The sequence below is a fragment of the Grammomys surdaster genome, unplaced genomic scaffold (genome assembly GCF_004785775.1).
Source record: "Grammomys surdaster isolate TR1022 unplaced genomic scaffold, NIH_TR_1.0 189, whole genome shotgun sequence".
In the NCBI taxonomy this organism is placed as follows: Eukaryota; Metazoa; Chordata; class Mammalia; order Rodentia; family Muridae; genus Grammomys; species Grammomys surdaster.
In genome coordinates, this window is record NW_021604634.1 from 505,349 (window position 1) to 520,598 (window position 15,250).

At 49.1% G+C, this 15,250-nt stretch overlaps 1 non-coding gene and 1 pseudogene across 1 annotated transcript; both read right to left on the reverse strand.

Annotated features, from left to right (window-relative positions):
- Positions 1–2,086: 2,086 nt before the first annotated feature.
- LOC114622534 overlaps positions 2,087–15,250 on the reverse strand; it is a 20,285-nt pseudogene continuing 7,121 nt past the window's right edge.
- On the reverse strand, positions 3,772–3,935 carry LOC114622565. Its single transcript, XR_003711627.1, has one exon. It is a non-coding gene; the product is annotated as a U1 spliceosomal RNA (small nuclear RNA).

Genomic DNA, 15,250 nt, shown 5'->3' on the forward strand with positions numbered 1-15,250 from the left:
ACTATTATAGTTCAAACTCAATATGCCCCATTTCTTGCATTATATTTTGAGCACTTGCCCTCAGCCAGTGATACTATTGGTGGGGGTGTGGTCTGTGACCTCTTGAAGGTAAAACCTACTTAGAAGAACTTGGGTCACTGGTGGCAGGCATTTGAAAGTTATAGCATTGCTCCTGCCTCTAGTCTCCCCTCTGCTCCTTGGTCATCTGTGATCTGTGGAGTCCCCAGCGTAGTGGCTGCCATGAGCCATTGGTTCTTTTCTCACCCCAGCAGACCTAAAGTATTGGAAACCATGAGCCAAAATAAATCTTTCCTCTGCCCCAGGCTGTTTCTGTCAGGAGTTTTGGTTAAAGTCGTGGAAAAATAACTAATAGAAAAAATTGGTCCCAGAAAGGTGGGGTTGTGGCTATGACTAAATCTGACCCCACGTGGTTCTTAGGCCTTTTGAGCCGGTTTGCAGGAGCATGTAGAGGAATTCGGAGATGTGGATTTGAGTGCTGCTCTGTTCTGTCTCTCTTCTTCAAACTCCCCTTCCTTCTATTCACAGTGAGATGTGTCATTTACATTCTGATTTTGTGGGAGCTCACAGATAAGATTCTGACCCACATCTCAAGAAACTTTGGAATTCTTAACAGTATAGGAACTGTTAAGGCCACAGGGACTCCTTAAAAATATTTTTTAAATATTGGATTTAATAGAAAAATATCAAACCATAAACAAGTATATTGATCTATCAGCTTGCTACAGAATGGTAGCACAGTCATGTTTAAAAGCTATGGGCAACGTACTAGCAAATACTTTGCTAGTACTAAGCATAGTACTTACAAAGAGGCCAGAGCCAAGGTCTGAAACACCATTGCCCAGAGGAGGCAGAAGTAGCTTCAAACTGGCACAGAAGCAGAGGGAAAGATGACCACTCCATGGAGGTTAGAGAATGGAAAGGCAGGCTGAGTCTAGCAGCCTAGCAGGAAGGAGGCCTGGAAGACAGATGGGAAAGACTGTATTTCTGAGAGCATCGGAGAATACCTGACAACCTGAGGGGTAGGGTTATCAGGGTGTTTAAGTGGGGAGACAGTCTAGAAGCATGTGCTGTGTAGTGAGACAGGAGCGAGAGCATGCCCTGTATGTGTAGACACCCCTCTCCTTGAGTAAGCAACACGGAAATCATGGTGGTTTCTATCACGGCATAAATCTTCTCTTTTCTGAAGAGTATGCAAGAGTCCTTGACAAAACACAAAAGTCTGGTGGGGAAATTTTTTTTCTTTCTTTCCTTGGATTCCTGAGAGAGAAGACTATGATGAAATGGCTAGGCCCTTGGAGGCTTTGAGTTTATCTACTGAAGCCATCATTTTAGCCCCTATACCCAGCCCTACCCATGGAGGCTTCCAAGTTCATGGGAAGGCAGGGAGACACACTGGGTGAGAGGGAGATCGGTTTCCTCCCTGGGTGTGTGGTATTGACAGAGGACTGGTTTCCTTGTGTGGATAATTTAGGTTCAGAAAGCTTGTTTCTTTATCTGCAATAGTGACTCTCAGTGGGCAAGTCCACTCAGAGGACTGGCAGGGCTGAAAACGTCTAAGCTCTAAGTCCCGCCCACCTGAGATACATGCACAGTGGAAAACAGTTCTCCATGGGAGTATGTGGTACTCTCGGACTGAGGTAGAGGCAGAGAGAAAGCTGTGACCGACTCTTGGGCATATCAGAAAAAAAGGCTGCAGTGTATTTTTCAGAGAGCTTTTTTCTGATTAAGCTACAAAGATAAGTGGAAGTTTGGTGATATAGTTCACTGATAAAACTTGCTTGGTATGTGCAAGGCCCTGGGTTCAATCCTTCATACTGAAAAAGAAGGAGAAAGTTGTAAAGAAGCTATTTTCCCTACAGCTAAACTTCATGGCTAGTGGGTACCTAGTCTCATAGCCCAAACCAGTTCAGTTCAAAGCACTTGTAGTATCCATGGTATATTAAAGAAATATAATTTTACTCTCCTAAATTGAACTTTTAACAAGACCTACCTGTCCTTCTGAAGTACTGGATCCAGATCCCACCCCTGGTTACTTACTGTACCGCTCCCCAGAGGACTGGTGTTTCTAAAAACCCTTCTCCCTGACATGGTAATTGTTATGGACAAGCATCAAACATTGAAATGCCAGAGATTCTTCACCATCAGTGCTGAACTAGCATCCTTATCACATGCACACATGGAAGCTGGAAGGTAGGTGTGGTCCACATACAGTTTACCCTCTCCTCAATGGTCTTGTACAGAGCCGAGGCCTGTGAGAACCTGTGATGAGGATCCTTACATCTCTGGCATCCATGACAGTGCCCATGCCCACCATCAGCATCACAGTGGGCACCTTAGTGAGGCTGAGATCATAAAATGTAGCATTAGCCAAGATGGCGTCCATGGCTAGAGCCTTCACACAGGTCCCAGATCACAGACGGAGCCTGGCTTATATTGCTGGCAATGAGAATGTCAGAGTCACTGCTCCCAGAAAATAGCTCAGTCCTTCACTAGCAGCCTGGATCTTCTCTTCAAAGATGTCACATTAGGCCTGCACATCAACTGTATCCCCCTCCAGAATGTGAGTATTTTCCAGGTAGATAGATGCCCATGTGCTTGAGGAAGTTATTCCATGTGAAGGATTGGTATGGTAGGTCTCCAGTGGTCGCAAGGAAGACACATACCCATCCACAGTGAAGGTTCTCATGTATTTAAAGGGCAGATCCTCTTTCTTATAATACCATCGTGCTTCTGATAGCAGCCAATTATGGCGCTTCTCAGAGAGAGGCAAGGTACAATGCTGTATTACTTGTTGTACCTGGATTAAACTGGATAATGTGGTTTCTAGTGCACCTTTGAATAGTGTTCCCGGATGATGGGCTTCATCTCCTTGTGGGCACTCTCTATGGCTGCAGTCATGAACGTGCTAGAGGCTCAGCCAAGACCATGGGTCCTCTTGACTTTAGCATTATCATGTGGCCTACAAAACTGGAATCAGTGCAATATGAAATGATCCCTCTAGCATGGGTATCTGGATCCATTGGCCTGCCTAGCTACCCATGTGTGGTGGTGTCAGCTTCCACAGCTGAGTTGACTAGATGCCCATTAAATGAGCCACTGGCTGAGGAGCAAGAAGCCATGGCATTTTTAGAAGGTGGGCCCATCCAGTGGAAGTGGGTCACTAGAACTGAGCCCTTGAAGACTTTGACTCTTGGTTCTGATACTATATTTGCTGCTTTCTGTTGTTGTGATAAAATACCCTGGCCAAAAGCAACTCAACCAGGAAAGGGTTTGTTTTAACTTACAGTTCGGGAGGGAGAGTCCGTGTTGACAGAGAAGGCGTTGGCTTGGTGGCAAGAGGCAGAAGCAGGAACAAGACAGAGGAAGCAGGAAGTGAGATGAAGCTATAAGCCCTCAAAGCCCACCTCCAGTGACATACTTCCTTTCTTAAGAACATTTCCTAAATGTTTCGTAACTTCCTCACACAGTATCAGCAACTAGTGACCAAATATGTGAGCCTATGGGGGACATTTCTCATTCAAGCCACCACAGGTACACTGTCTGCCTCCTGGTCCACTGTGATGTGAGCAATCTGTTACAGCTTCATGCCACCAAGTCTTTCCTGACACAGTGGACCGAGGCCTCTAAATACATGAAGTCAATCTCTCCTCACTTCAGCTGTTCCTGTTGGGCATTTTGGTCACAGGAGTGCTGCCACTAGCATATTTACCTTATTTATTTATTTATTTATTTATTTGTTTATTTATTTTTCAGGGGACAGCGCGAATGCAGTCCCCCACTACCACAAATTATGCAGTCGAGTTTACCGCATTTGGGGAAATCGCAGGGGTCAGCACACCCCAAGTGCAATGGGTGAGCCTCGCCCTGGGAAAACCACCTTCATGATCATGGTATCTCCCCTGCCAGGTAAGTATACATATTTATTTACCTTTTAACCTAAAGGCAACATGAAATGCTTTGGTGTCAGAAGCGCCTGTACCCACTCAGAGGCTGAAAATTCCATCCTGGTTTGACAGGCTGTCCTTGGCTTGGGGAGGACGGACTGGCTTCTCCCCAGGAGCTCCATTTCTGGGGTACTCCTCATGAAGATTGCCTCACTCTATCCTGATTCCTCGTGCATTTACCTCCCCGTCACCTGTCCAGGGACTGCTTATGGAACTCTCCCCTCAGCCCACCCACCTTCAGTTCTCAGGAAATAGAATTCAGTAGAAAAGGACCCACAGGTAGACCATTTGCATAGCACGCATAAAGCCTTCTGCTGAGATGGAAACAAAACAAAACAAGACCCATTGCACCAGGAATGAATGGGATTCACCAGGCCAGGAACATGGTGTCTGCCTAGCTACCCATGTGTGGTGGTGTCAGCTCACACACCTCTTCCCAGGGTTGACCTGAGTAGATGCATAGGACTGGATCTTTGCTGAGGATCGTGACTCTGGCACTGGCCCCAGCCGCTCAGTGATCCACACCATGGCTTCCTGGGCAGAAAGAGGACAGATCAAGGTCTTGGTAGTTGCTACCGATAGCTGGTATACAGATAGCTGTGAACAGGTCCTGTTCTCACTGGGCCTGAATTTGCTCATCTCTGTGATTCCTCCATATTTTACAGATCTTGCAAGCTCACATGGAGGAGACATGCACTGGTGTGGAGAAAATAATACATGTAGGGATGTGTCTGAGCCTTTGTTCTGACCTGAGTTAGTAGTGGTGTCTGAGGTCAGGTACTGAAGCAGTTACCTTTCCAGGAAAGCAATAGGGTTGGACAGGGTAATCTATAGCATTCACCCTATGCGCTTATCTGATTCTGTGTGAAAAGGACAGTGAGTTCATAGCATCCAAATACTGTTCTTAAATGGACCTCAGCATGCATGTGGCAGCTTGCAGGACTTTTTCCACTTTAGCGAGCAAGAATTTCTAATTTCTTTCTCACTGAGTCCACAGTGCTGACCTGAGAGGCAGAGGATAAAGGCTGGAGAAATGGGGAGGATGACTCTGAACCCTCAAACAAGCTTCTGAGAATAGAACATAATCCATGAATGGCTCTGGAATTGGGAGATGCATATTAGCTTTTCATTAGTTCCTCTGTGCAAACAGAAAGTGACACCCTTCCACCCTCCTGGAGAGCCAGTGTGTCTGGGAGTCAGCTTACTGGGATTCCACAGAGAGGGCATTGTGCTAAGGACATCACATCACCAGGGTGCTTCCTCTGATGACGTGCACAAAGATGCTATCCATGGGGGTTGGGAAAAGCGAGTCTATAGGACACAGGACTAGGTATGCGGGGCTCAGCTGTGATCAGGGGTCATCACTGATGGTGAGCCCTGAGCTCAGGGCTGGTTATTGAAGGTGGGTTCTGAGCTCAGGGGCAGATATTGATGGTGTGAGCTCTGAGCTCGGGGTGGTCATTGAAGGTGAGCTCTGAGCTTTTAAGGACACTTCCTTGTCACACATCACATCTATGGCTTTGTTATGGTTACGAACAAAAGGCAAATTTTAGTGACCACATGGGTACGGAGAGCTCTGGGTCTGGCAGATGGTGGCTGAGGACCAGTGCTCGCCACCTCTTATCTCCATGCTTTAGTAGGGTTTGCATTCTGCCTTCTCCTAGCCCTTGGAGGAACTGACTCTGTTCTGGATGCAGCCAGCAACTCAAGATGGCAGCTAATGTGGGGCGTGAGGTCTCTTAGACCACCTTGATCCCACGAACCTGGATCAAAAGATCCTGTGTTCCCCAGCAGTGCCAGGTGGGGGCTACCTTTGCAATGTGCAGCCCTGTGAACACCCCGCCCCCTCTTCACTTTGTTCTTCGGTCATTTGATAAGTCAGATCCCCCACCCATCTCCTTGGCGTCTCTATTAATCATTCCCACTCTCTACGGACAAGGGAAGCAAGGTTCAGGGGAGTTGCCTAAGGTCACCTGCTAATTAGTGGCAGAGACATGGGGCAAGTTCCATTACGACACTGCGCCCACACAGCAAGAGTAGCGAGCACAGAACCGTGGCCGTAATTGGGATGTACATGCCAAGGGCCTGTGCCTGTTGCTGGAGCAGATCAAATATCTCTCAGATGTTTACAATCTCACCCACCAGCTTCTCCCTCCCCAGAAAGGCTCAGGTTCCCTGTGAGGCTTGTGCTTACTTATTTTATAGGGGCTCAGCTCCGCCCCTGGACTTCTGAAGCACTGCTGCTGTTGCTGCTGAGGCTGCTGCTGGTGGTAGTGGTGGTGGTGAGTATATTTCAGGCCTTTCAGCAAATCATGGGCACTCCCTCCTTTGGCTGCTAGGCCACGGGGTTTTTAGAGAATCTCAGTTCCTGACTGAGGCTGCTTGCGCCCTCAGTGATCCCTCTGGTACCTGAGGCTGCCAGTGATTTCCTGCCAATGCTGGTCTGGGCCAGACCCCTCTGGAGCCAGCTGGGGCCTCCGCCCTCGGCTCCACCAACAGAGCTCCTTTGTGCCCTGAGCCAGCTCTGGGCCTGTAGATGGAGGCCTCTGGCAGCTTGCCAAGACATGGGAAACCCAAACCACCAGGTTCTGAGAGGCACGAGATGAAAGAAGGGCCTGTGGCTGTTGAGAGGAAGAGAGGAGCCCAGCTCATGGTGAGCCCGAGTGTGCCTCCTCACACAGGTCCTTCCTCCGCCTGAAGCACCCTCCCCAGTCCTTCATGCCATGCTGTGGAATGTGAGCCTTTATTGCCCTCCTGCTTAGCTAGCCATAGCCTTGGAGGCACTTGACGGAAACACTCTGAGTACCCTAGATTCTTCACGAGCAAGTGAACCGATGAAGGTGTGTGGGGACCAGGTGCTGAGAACAGAGGTGACAGCTACGTAGAAGGAATGCCAGCAAGCCACTGGTCCTCCAGCTGACCAAAACCCAAACCAGGAGCTCATCTGCTTCCCAAGCAGTGACTGTGTCCCACTCCACACCTCCAGTCCCCTGTATTTCCACGGATTCACTATTATTGATAAAGCTGGCAGCCGTGCTGGTATTGCCTAGGACCATAAGGGGAGCACAGTAGACAAACAGACCCCTTTCTCTTTGTCCACTTGTCAGTAAATGTAATTTTCCTTGTCTGGCTGATCCTTCCCAGAGAAGGATTAAATATGCAGATTTATTAGGGAAACATCTGTGAGATAGACAAGGTTGGGCACAAGTCCTCATCAAATCCCACAGAGAGGAAGCACGGGAACCATGGAGACACCACGTCCTGTCCTGAAGGACTCATTCAGACCCCAGTTACCTGCTCTGTTCAAAAACAGGTGGACTACAGGGCCTGCTGCAGTCCTGAGCCTGGGGCTTCCCTCTCATATTTACTGGATCTTAGCCTGGGTGTATTTATTCTACTTTCTCCAAACAGGACTGAAATAAGGTTCCAGTGTTCTCTTTCCTGCTTTTTGTTGGTTTTAGAGACAACACATCCACACTATATTCCGAGGTAACCTAGAATTCTTGGAGATCCTCCTGCTTCACACCTGCTGGGATTATAGGTCTGGGCCATTCCTTGTGGCAGATAGGTTTTTTAGAAGCAACAACTTAACTTGATTTACCAGCCAGCAGGTTGCCATGCATTCTAGAAGCAAGCGAAACATAAGGGGAAAAAAATGATCACACATCTTCCAACATCTGTCAAATAAAACAAGCCGGCAGTCAGATTGAGCGTCGCCTCCCTAGACTTCAGCCTGGTGGAAATGCCCTCCTTGAGGGCTCTGGAAGAGGTCCCCATGGTGAGAGCTGAGAGGAAGCAGTTCCTTCCTGCACGCTGTGTGTTGGCTGACCATGCGATACAGGCAGAGATGTGCACTCATGCTCAGCTCTGTAGCCACTGGAGACCCAGGAGCAGGAAGATCCACAGGCATCGTATCCTAGTCTCTGTGGTTCTGGAGACTATGAAAGCTCAAGGCCTTGAGATCACGGATTTGGTTACTTGTCTGGACAGCAGGCCAGACTAGAGCTCCTAGGGAAGAAAGGATGTCAACTGGCATGTGGCAGAAAAAGGCCAATTGGCTTAGGGATGTGCTCACAGGAAGAAGTAAGGCAGAGCTCTGAGGGTGAGTCACTCGAGAGGCCAAAACAGTGCCAACTGAGCTTGGCAGGAATTCAGGGCACATCAGCATACAATGACTACCTACCTGCTTGCCAGTCACTGTGTCACAACGATGGCTCCTGCTGTGTGGTAAGAGAAGGGAGGCAGGAGCCAGAGGGACACAACACTCATTAGGATCAGGCAGCAATGGGAAACAAGAATGTCAGCCAGATGTCCTTGTTTTCTTGGGGCTTAGGGGCTTCCCTGGCAGGCTCTCAGGATACTCTACGACAAATGTAAATGGATGCTCACCATAACTGGTGTCTAGCTCCTGGAATGACAAGAGAAGGAAAAGCTGAGGATTGCCTGAAGAACTTGGATCTACCAGCTCGGAATGGCCAAGAGGGAGCACCCATGGTGATGGAAAAGCGGTACTGAGGCTGTACCCCAGCCAGAGGGTCTCAGGACTCAGAACAGACTCAGCGCCTCAGGCCAGAGCCTACCCTGTGGCCACTGTGCTACAATCTGCTTTGATGCTCTGTGTCAGCAAACATCAGCAGTTGATATGAGAAGCACCCACATCTTGGGGAGGCTGAACAGTGGTATCCCCCAGGGCAATATTGCACCCAGGTCCATCTTATCCCACCTAGGGACACAAGGATAGCTTTAACTAACAGATGTTTCCTTCCATCCACCGAGCAGGGTGTGTCCTGGAATTGCTGGCCAGGTATGAGTCACACAGAAGAACTGATCCACACATGCCCAAGGGACACTAACAGATCCCCCCCTCCCCGAATGCCAGGAACTCCTGGGCCAAAATTGCCCTTCCAGACAGAACCCACATGCTGCTTAGCCAGCTGAGGTCCAGGGCCTGAGCTGGCATGAGTATTCTTCTAAAAACACCCCCAAAACCTAAAGGTCCTTTTTCCTTTTACAGGTTCAACAGCTCTGAACTGAGACTGACATTGCAGCTTCAGACAGGCCCTTCAGTCTTCCAGGAAAGCCTGGAGTTCATCTCAGATGCACCTTCTACTGGGTTACCTCCTACATTCAAGAGGAAAGACATGAAACGGTCTTAGAAACAGCAAATTCCCACTGTTCTGGGGGAACAGTTTGGAAAAGCTCACAGCATCTGCCTCTCCCTCCCTCCCAACCCCATTGGTCTTCTCCATCAACACAATGCCACACCCCCTGCCCTTAGCTCCCGTTTCCAACTTCTTGTTTCTAAACCATGTTCCCAGCTCCCTATTTCCAGAACCCTGTCCCCAGTTTTCCATCCACAGATGCTTTCTCTCCTCTTCTGCTCCAGGCCTGTGACCAGCTGGCTGTATGCACTACGGCAGGTGAATTTCCCCCTATACCTCACTCGCACTGTATTCTTCTGCCTGCATTTTTGCAGAGGCCAGATAACAGCTTCTTCCCTATCTCCTCTGTGCCCGGCTTTACCTTATCCACACCTCTGGGCCTTAAGAGCTAGAGTGTCTTAGGTAGCCTAGCAGTGGTGGCACACACCTTTAATTCCAGCACCTGGGAGGCAGAGGCAGGCTGATCTCTGTGAGTTCGAGGCCAGGCTGGTCTACAGGATGAGTTTCAGGAAATCTAGGGCTATACAGAGAAACTCTGTCTTTGGGTGTGGGGGGGAACATATGGTGAGCTGTGGTGAGCAGGGTCTGGCCTGCCCCTCATGCATTGTCTCTGGCTCCTTGACTGTTACAGAGGCTTATTTGCTTGTTCAAGACTTTCTTACATATCTTTAGGTGTCCAAAGTGAAGGCTGTGTCTCATTGTCCTCCTTTGAGAGGTCTGCAGAGGGAGGCTTAGAACCTTGGCCTGGACATAAACCTAGGTGATGGCCAGGGCAGGTGGGGCTAGGTGCTGGACCCAACTTGATTTGTCCTGAATTTCCTGGTACAGTAGATCTAATGGGGTTCGGGGGGGTCCACCTGGCTTATACTCTTCAACTAGATAGATGTCATCTAGACTTGGCTATGAACAATCCCGCTCTCAGCCCAGAGGTCTACATTTATGTTTTGCTGGAATTCAATCCCTGATGTCCTGTGTTACACTGAATGGGCACTTAGATGAAATCAAGCAATCCCCGTGGACAGAAGAAAGGATACTTCAGAAGGCATAGCTGAACATGCCGCTTCAGATGCACTTAGAGGAGAAAGGTTTATCAGGAGAGCACAGTTTAGATAGGGTAGCTGCCAAGTTTGCTGTCAGGGAGTTAGTCTGTAGTTGTTGGTGACTGTTCTTTTATGCTGTGTGGTTTGGGCCTATGATGAGTTCAGGGTTCTTTGGTGACATCTGCAATGTCCTATATTAATGATCACCACAGGGAAGAGGTTGCTTTGTCTCATAAGTGGAGGTCAGGGATGCTGAGAGAGTGATAGGGTTTTCCTATAGATAGTCTTAGTGGTTCTATAGAATCAGTCTGGTGGGCACAGGGACACCTGGGTGACACCTCAGCAGGTGACTATGCCAGCTTCCTGGTTCAGTGTTAGCAGAACTAGTCAAAGACACTCAGGCTTGAGGTTGTGGCCTTAGGCATGCTACCGCCCAGCCATAAATTAGCTTTAACCCCAGGAGGGGAGCAGCAAACGCCATGGCTTTGTGGACATGCACCTGTACGTGTGGACACACACACACATGCACACACATATGTGCACATATGCAGAACATTCTGAACTGGCTTTCTTCCTTTCTTTGTTTCTTTCAGTTATTATTCTACTCAGTTATTATTGTTTCTCTGGATAGTACATAGGTTCACATCATTGTCACAGCATTCTCTTCTGTCATGCAGGTCCTCCCCAGGCCCCATGCTTCCCCTCTCATTTAAGGCAAGGCCTTGCTGTGGATACCTGAATGGTCTGAAACTTGCAGTGATCTTGCTGCCTGTTCAGCATTGGGGTACCAAGTATGGGGCGCTGCACGCAGCTAGCACCTGTGTCGTCTACTACACTCCCGTTCCCATTTCCATCTCCTCCTCTTCCTCCCCTCCCCTCTTCCTCCTTCTCCCCCCTCCCCTCCCCTCCCACTCCCCTCCCTGTTCCCCTCCCTCTCCTCTTTCTCCTTTTAAAGATTGTTTTCAAAACAAGTGAGTGTTTTTCCTGCATGTACATCTGTGTACCACCTGTGTGCCTAGCTCTGGGTACTGCGGAGGTCAGACGAGGGCATCAGATCCCATGGATCTGTAACTGGAGTTAAAGACAGTTGTAAGCTGCCATGCAGGTACTGAGAACCAAACCCTGGTCCTCTGGAAGAGCAGCCAGTTCTCTTAACTGCTGAACCATCTCTCTAGCACCCAGGCACCTTCTTGAATGGAACCTCTATCTTGCTGTGTTCCTTCCAGGTTCTGCTGTTTGTATGTGCCATTTCCGTTAACCTTTCTGGCTACTTCTGCCCATTACAGACCTGTGCCCATAGTGCAGGGCTGCCTGGTTTGGGGTTGGCAGAAGTCGGTGGCTCACTGGAGCTTGGACTATAACTCCCATGTGGGTGGTCCAGAGCTGACAGGGCATGAACTAACCTGAGTAGGTGGCGGACAGAAAAGAACAGGAGCTACCATAGAAGTAAACCATGTTTCAGGATTTTTGCTGGCCAAGTCCCCCCCCCCCCTTTTTTTCTTTACTTGGTTGTCTCTCAGGGTCAGGCCTCCTCACCCTCAGCATGCCCACCATCAAAAAACTCTCTGTGGGGCCAACTGGGGTACTGTAGGATAAGGAACCGCTTTCTGCATTCCACACACAGTACCCAGCCATGACGACCACCTATGTCCTCCACATGGCCGCATGACCCCCAGACTCAGAACCCTGGTGATAAGTCCTGTGAAACCCCATGTTCTCAAGCAGGAGGCCACTCTCCCATCTTCCTTTATCTCTCCACGCTCCTTTGGGCCATTCGGTGTAGGAAGGACTTGCACTTCAAAGTCACATGGGTGGTTGTCAAGGATGCTTCTCCTCAGCCCTCAGAGAACCCTCTGTGGAACTCGTGAGGGATGACAAGGACTATGATAAACCAGGCTTACCCTCAGGTCCCGAGGGAACACAACCACTTCTACTTTTTGGCATGCTGGCCACAGACCCAGAGCTTCCTGCGTGCCTGGCTTACCCTGAAAAGCCCTTGCCTCTCCAGGAGCATGACTCTGGCAGGGCTCAGAAGGACTAACCTTTGGGTCCCTGTTGTCTCTAAATAGAGGAACTTGGGGACACTGTAGAAACACATAAACTGGAAGTGGTGCTTGTCACTTGGAGTGGTCTCTCTGACTGTAGAAGTGAACGAAGCTCTTTATGACACTGCTAAAAAATCAGTGTTTGCAAAGGTTGCTAAAGAAACACAAGGAGTGTCGAATCTGAAATAGCCCGTCTAGACTCACTCCCACTGTCTGACCTTTGATGTATTTCCTAATCCACCAACCTCGCCAGCAAATTGGTGAGTAAGCAGCGACTCACTTTACACGCTGTCATGAGGCTGACGAGGCCCAGGTCACTGTTATAAATTTCATTCTGGCTGCTTCGAGGCGCGGCGGCCTCGGCAGCACAGCTCCCGTGTGGTTTCTGAGCTGTGATGTGTGTCTGGGTCGCTATGAACTAATTTCAAGTCTGTTGAGTCCAAAAGCCACAGGGCTGCCGAAAAAACAGAACTCATTCTCAGCCAGCAGGGCCCCAGAGTTTACATAAAACGAGGAGAGGAAGGCTGGAGACCCGCTCTGGCGAAAACAAAACAAAAGCCCGGTGATGCTCATGTCCAGGCTGAGCCTCACCCTGGAGAAGAGGCCAGGGGCGCCTGCGCAGGTTTGTTCAGCAAATAAAACCCTGGCTGCACTTGCCGAGCCCTGGAGCCCAGTCGTGGGGCCCGCCTGCTTTCCTCTCGCACCTCTTTGGAAGGCTGTCTGAGTGGCTTAGCTGCAGCCTATATGCAGCGGGGCTCAGTGGCAGGAGACCAGCTTGGCTCCAAACAAACTCAATAAACATTGACTTCATAGAACTGAAGACAGGTTTACTGTGTTCTGGGCCGTATGCTTTGGGTTTTTGGGAACTTGGGGGTTGGGCTTCTTCCTTGCTGGAGAGGTTGAACTGGGTGGTTCGTCAGGTACCCTGCGACCACATCAAATGCAGGCAGTGGGGATCATGGTATCGGGAGGTTGTATTACGCAGAAAGGGTGGAGGTGACAATTTGGAGGGAACAGGATCCACAGGAGGCCAGAGGCTTCTGGCATGATTGGAAAGAGAAACAGTGACCAATGGAGCCTCATTCATATGACTCCTGTGGTCAGGTTCCATGGGGCAAACTCTGGCTTTGCAGTGGAAGCCAAATATGAGCCCAGCTACCTACTGGAAAGGACACAGCTTTGCTGAAGGGTGCTGGGAGAGCTGGACCTTCTTCCCACATCAGTGGTAAAGGCTTCAAGACATCTATCCACAAGGGAGAGAGTCCATCACTACTAGTATACATAGCCCTTGGAACAAATGAGGAAGTGAAAGCCACACTATAGACCTGCTGTAGGGGGACCTGGCATTCGATGCCCCAAATCCAGTATGCCATACTGTTCCAGGTTTCTCAGAGGACCCTCTTCCTAGCATATAGTATTTTGTAAATATCAGAAATGAAAGTTTTCTTCGTTTTGTCCACTGGAGGGGACCTTCAAAGACCAATAATATCAAGAGTTCTTTAGCAAGTGCTATGCTACAGAGTAACAGGAAATCTGGAGTATGACATGGAGTTTCTTGTCAACTGCTCTTGGCTAGACTATGGAACTCTGGATGACCCCCATCTTCCATATATGTCAGTCCCTTGGGATTTGGTATATATTATACCTCTACCTTTCACACTGTGGTTACTTAAGGTCTACCTCCCTTGCCACCCATGTGCCATATGCATTATCCCCTCAGAATCCCTGGTCCTATCTACGCTATCAGTGCCAGCTCGGCGTGCTCTAGAACCTTTCAAATGGATACATCCAGCACCTCTGTCTCTCAGGCCCCCACAGAGGAGCCTGTGCCATCAGAAGAATATGAAAACTCCTTGCCTGTATTTCTGACCACTTCTCCCAGAGTGTTCTGAACCCTTGCGGGGCAGGGGTCTGCTTTTGTGGAGTGAGATGCTCTGAAGCTGTTCATGGCTCATAATCCCCACAAAGTTGTTCTGAACATGAAGGCGCCTAAGGAATAAGGTACATTTCTTCAGGAAGGAGACATGATCTCATAGTGTCTCACTCTCGTGATGCTGTCTTACCTAAGGGTAGAAGTGTCTGAAGTGGCCCTGAATTTGCTTGCCATAGGACCTGATATCTGCTACACCCAAGGAGGTCTTACCCATCTATTCTCTTGCTTCTAGTACCTCATTGTGTCCAAGCCTGTCTGAGGGGCTACACAGAGTGTGGGGACACAGGAGTACCCCATGAACAGCTTTCCTGACCTTTGGAGGATGGTTTGGGTGGAGTCTTAGCCACAGGAGCCACTGAAGAGAGATTTCATCTGTGTTATTAACTTCTTTCCTATCCTAATGAGGTCTTAATGAAGCTGATACTCAGAGCTCTGGGGTCCACTGAGGCAGGGGATGTGGCAAAAAAATCTTAGGGGCATCATTTATGTGGTACCTCACTGCTTTATTTCCAGGTCATTCCCTGGGGGTGTGGGGAGGTGGAGGGAGTAGACTCCGGAAAGTCAGAGAACCAATCAAAACATCCTGAAGACCCAGACTCACTTGAAACAATGGTAAGTGTTGAGGGGCAAACGAGTGGATGTGAGACAAGCAGGCCCTGTCAGCTTCGTGCTTTAGTTAATACTTTTCTGGTATTCTTCCTCAGAACTGATGGGCATTCTTCCATCCCCAACAAGTGGTTCCTCCATCCCCCAGATATGACTTCCCCAACCCCAAAATAACTCCTGCATCCTTAGCTGTGATTCCTTTATCCCTCAGAAGTGGATTTTTCCATCCCCAAAATGTGTTTTCTCCATCTCTAGACATCGATTCTAGCCCAAGGGGATACCTCTCCTTTGAAAGATTACATCTGTTTGTGTGTGTGTGTGTGTATGTGTGTGTGTGTGTGTGGTGTGTGGCATGTGTGTGTATGTGGGGGGGTTGTGGTGTGTGTGGTGAGTGGTGTGTGTGTGTATATGTGTGTGTGGTGTGTGGCATATGTGTGTGTATATGTGTGTGTCTGTGTGTGGTGTGGTGTGTGTATGTGTATGTATGTGTGGTGTGTGT